Here is a 5,540-nt window from a genome sequence, read left to right on the forward strand (position 1 = left end):
TTGTACAACCTTCACATGAAAAACAATCCAACATGAACAAGAAAGCCTCCAAAATGAAACTCCACATGAAATCCAAGCCTTTGAAAAAAAATCATGAAACCCCCTTACAATCTTCACAAAACCCCTTCTAAAATAATCAACAAAATCTACTCCAAACACATTTAAATCCAAACTCTTCTACACAATCCAAATTTTTCAAAAAACATTCACAAAAAAACACTACAATCATCCCCTATTGGAAACAACAATGAAGGAAAACTGAGAGGGGGGTGAGGCATCATTTTTTACTGGATCAGGCAATTTAAGCACAATCTCATAATTCAATCAACTGCAGCAAGAATAAAGATAAAGACAACAACAACAACACACATAACACCATGATTTTTGATGTGGAAAACCCGGTTAAGGGAAAAAACATGGTGGGAACCTACCCACAATAAGATGACAGTCTATAGTAGTATGTGTAAATATTACAATGGGGAATGCATATGCATTTAGACACACTGCCTAGAGCTCACTACTAAAAATATAATGATGCAGAAGGATCCAACCCTCAGGGAAGGCTCACTACCTTACAATAATTTGGACTACAATCTAGATTACATGAACTACAAAGATAGCATCCGCTAATGCTTGATGATAGTTTTGGTCAAGCTCATTTATCTGCTCCACAACAATCTTTGCTCAATACATCATACCAAAAGATAAATTATCTTATGCGCGCATACACAACTCCCTGATAATGCAAGCACCTCATCGACACCCAATCTACATGAATATAACACCTATTTATACAATTCATCAACCTTGACTAAAAGGTTGGCCAAACCCTCAACTCTTAATTACAAAATTACATCACACGATACAAAAATAAACCACCACACCAATACAATGCCATAGATGACATAGCATGGACCTAAACCAACTCCTCGAGCACCCATCACCACTGAAAATCTCGCCAAGATCAATCTCAACATGCTACACCACCAAAAATACCACATAACATGAAGAATATCACCGGATCAACAAAATCACCAATATTGTGCACAAGGATCAATGCAGACCACCAAAAAAAATAGAACACAATCAGGAAACACCAACAAGGACTTTAGAGTTATCCACCATAGTTGAACCAACACCATTTTCTCAAATCTTCATCGATCAACACACTAACACTTAAGAACACTCATTAGCAACAATTCAGACTAGAAAGATAACTTGCAGAGCACCAAATCACAAACCATCTAAAATGTAGATACACATGAATATCCAAAACACTCTCCCAGATCTGCAACCAAAGATACGATCATACCATAACACATCATATCAAATAGAAAACTCATCCTTGACCACATAATAGAAAGACTAAACCTCAAACTAGATCAACTCAATGCAAACACCAGATCACCAAACAACTCTCTGTAGTACCAAATCACAAGAATATGTTGACATCAATGATAACAACATATCCTAGAAGCAAGAATATCCAACAATATCCCTCTTTGGCATTGATTGCAACATATGAATGTGAAAAACAATCAAATGCAAAGGAATGAATCAACTCCCCCTAAGATCATTCACACAAAGCTCCAAAGATAGATCATTTTTTCACATGCATCTCCCCCCCTTTGACAACAATGCCAAAGATAAAATACAATTCATGCTAACTCACCAAACCAAATAATCTCTCCCTCTAGTAAGGACAATCTCTCCCCCTTAGGATAAACTCACAATTCTGAACATTTGAACCACACACTGACTACTCTAGCTAAGTAGCAATACCAACTCATCAACTTGGATAAAAAGATAAGGCTCTGAAATCCACCTAATTGATGCATCTCAATTCATCTAGTTCTCATCAAGAGGGGTAGAGACCCCTAACTTGCCTCTCAAATAGAAAAATGTATTTGCAGGCAAAGGCTTAGTAAAAATATCTATAATCAGACCCTTTGTAGATACATATTCCAATTTGACTTCTTCATCACTGAATTTCTCCCTCAAGAAATGATACTTAATTGATACATGCTTTATTTTTTAATGCAATACCCGATTCTTGGAAATATTGATAGAGCTTGAATTATCACAATATATAACAATAGGTTCATCATAAATAACTTTAATGTCTTTCAACATCTATTTCATCCAAACTACTTGAGTATAGTTGCTAGTAGTAGCAATGTATTCGACTTTAGCAGTAGATAAAGATACAAAATATTGCTTCTTACTGGACCATGAAATCAACTTCTTTCCCAAAAAGAAATCTCCACCAGTAGTGCTCTTCCAGTCATCAACATCACCTGCCCAATGAGCATTAGTATAGGCACATAACAAAAAATCATCATTCTTCGGATTCCACAAGCCATAGTCAACAATCCCCTTCAAGCATTTGAAAATCATCTTCCCTGCAGTAACACAAGTCTTTGTAGGATCAACTTGAAATCTATCACAAAGACAAACAACATGCATAATGTCTAGTCTATTTTGAGTTAAGTACAACAATCCACCAATCATAGATCTATACAAAGGTTGATTAACTTTCCAAGATTCATCATTTCTAGACAACTTGCATCCAATCACCATAGGAGTTCCAACAGGTTTAGCATCATCTATCCTAAAATTCTTCACATACTTAGATTGAGAAATGAAAATGCATTTGTCAATTTGTGTAATCTGCAATCCTAAGAAGAATTTTATTTCACCTATCATAGACATTTCAAATTCCTTTTGCACATCATCAAAAAACTTCATACTCAAATCATCATCTCCTCCAAAAATGATATCATCAATAAAGACTTCAACAATCAAAATGTTATCATTATCAACTTTAAAGTATAAATTACTATCACCAATACCTTTAGAGAATCCCAACTTCAATAAATACATATCTAATCTAGCATACCAGGCTCTAGGGGCTTGCTTAAGTTCATACAATGCTTTATTCAATTTGCATACCATATCTCCTTCATCTGATAAAGAAAATCCATCTGGTTGCTCTATATAGACTTCCACTTCAAGATCACCGTTCAAAAAGGCTGACTTAATATCCATCTGATAAATCTTGAAATTCTTGTAAGCAACATAGGCAAATGACAATCTAACAACTTCAATTCTAGCTACCAAAGCAAAAGTCTCTCCATATTCAATACCTTCCATCTGAGAACACCCTTACATACCAATCTTGCTTTGTTTCTGACCACTTCACTAGCTTCATTCAGTTTATTCCAGAACACCCATTAAGTGCAAATTACATTCTTGTCTTTAGGTCTCGGAACAAGCTCCCAAGTGCTATTCTTCTCAATCCAATTCAACTCTTCTTCCATTGCTTTTATCTAATTCTCATCCTTACATGCTTCTACAACATCTTTAGGCTCAATCTTTGAAATCAAGCATATCTCTTCAGTAGCAATCCTTCTCCTACTCATCACACCTTTATTCTTATCACCAATAATATCATTTTTTGAATGATTCAATCTTACATACCTCAGAGTCTTCTGATTATTTTGATTGTTAGGCTCTTGAAATTATTCACCGACAACAACAATATTTAGATTACCTGTTTCTACCAGATCATTTTTCTTTAAGATCTCAGTTTGCATAGGATTTGAAATAACATCTTCATCATCAAATTTGTATATGCATGCTTGGATTTCCTTTCCAAGACATTCATCTACCTTCACATTTGCACTCTATTATCTTTCTCAATCTCTTGTTGTATCACTGTTAGGCCTTTCTCTTACTGGAATAACCTAAAAAGATTCCTTCATCACATCTTGCATAAAAATTTCCTATATCCTCATCTCTCTTGATATAACATTTACTTCCAAAAACTCTGAAATGTCTAACTGTAGGAACATGACCAAACCATAGCTCATAAGGAGTCTTACCAAAATCACCTCTACCTACATTTGCAAACATACAAAATTAATTAAAAACAATCCCTTCAAAAGTAATTAAAAACAATCCCTTCCCACCTCATTTTTACTTACTAGCAAATGCTTGCAAAAGAGGAAGTTGAGAGTGCTAGCTATTTGGACTGAAATGAGATTTGGCTACTACTACAACCCTAAATCTGCCATTATTCATTAAATGAAAGAATAGTTTGGTTCAGATTTTGCTTCTATATTCACCAAAAAGAAATGGATTCACCACATTTCAATTAGTATACAATATGTGGAAGCATAGGACTCAAGGCATGCGGACTATTGAATGGAAGACATTTTTTTTAAGTTTGAATAGAATATTATTTTGTCAACAACTGTATATAAGAAATAATTTTTCCTCATCCTACTTTTTTCTATGCGATTAGATTAATACATAGGAAATGGATTTTCTATATAAAGATGCATATCTGTGATATATTTTTTATTTTATAACAATTTTACTAACTTCAAATTGCTTTTTGTGTTTGACGATCATGGAAGTTTTTTATGATTTTAGTAATAGTTAATTTTTTTAAATTAGTGAATTTGTATATAATAAATATATTAAATAAAATATAAATGATGAGCTATGTTTTTTTTGTCATAATCAATAAACTAATATATTTGTATTTAGAAAAATTCTTATAAAATTTTTCAAAGACCTATAAACTAATATATTATTGCTATCTTATATGTTATGGTTATATTATAATCATCAAAGACCTGCTACAATTAGATAAGGACATAAACATTTTGGTTTTTATGCACACAATTTTTCTCATGCTTCCTTTGTAGAACACAAGAAAGCACAATTATATTTATATATTATTTATTTTTTTAAATTTAATTAAATATAAAAAATATTTTTATATGTTTTTTCTAATTATTTTAAAATGATAGAAATTAATTTATATTTCTACTTTTCTTATATATAGTCTAATATAATGTTCAAATCACTTTCAAAGAAAAACATTGTCCAATACAATATATCTATAATATACAAAAGTATATCAATAGCTTCAAAACTAAAAGGTTGCTTCTACACATTACAAGCAATACTAGATCATATAGAAAGTCAAATGTTATATAACTCATCAAATTCATAGTCTCTGTCCAACACCATAGTGTTAGACAAAAGCTTAAGCTAAATGTTTCTCCCACTAAAACTATACAATAATCTAAAACATATGGGTAGGAACTCGACGCTTTGCGTCTCTTGTTTTATTTCACAGCTAAATGCTTTTCATTTATGTTTGATAGAATATAATAATTACCATGATGGAAGCATTTGAAAGAGTTCTTCAATTTGCGAATCCAATGTTTTAATTAATTATTGTTCTACTTTCTTTTTGCAGGTAGGAAAAGGATTCATAGGATTGAAAAAAATGATAAAGGGCATTTGAAACAAAATGGATTTAAATCCACATTTTAGATTGAAAATATCTATTGATTTAAATTTATTTCTTTTTGGATGTAAATTAATTATTCTTTATTTTTGTCTTTGGGGGAAGTGCAAAATGGGCTCCATCATGTTTCTTTAATTGAATTTTAATTTATTTTAAAATTTGATAAAGTGCTTTCATAATAAATTAAATCTTCTTGGTAATATTGCTTTTATTT

The sequence above is a fragment of the Cryptomeria japonica genome, chromosome 8 (genome assembly GCF_030272615.1).
Source record: "Cryptomeria japonica chromosome 8, Sugi_1.0, whole genome shotgun sequence".
NCBI lineage: Eukaryota > Viridiplantae > Streptophyta > Pinopsida > Cupressales > Cupressaceae > Cryptomeria > Cryptomeria japonica.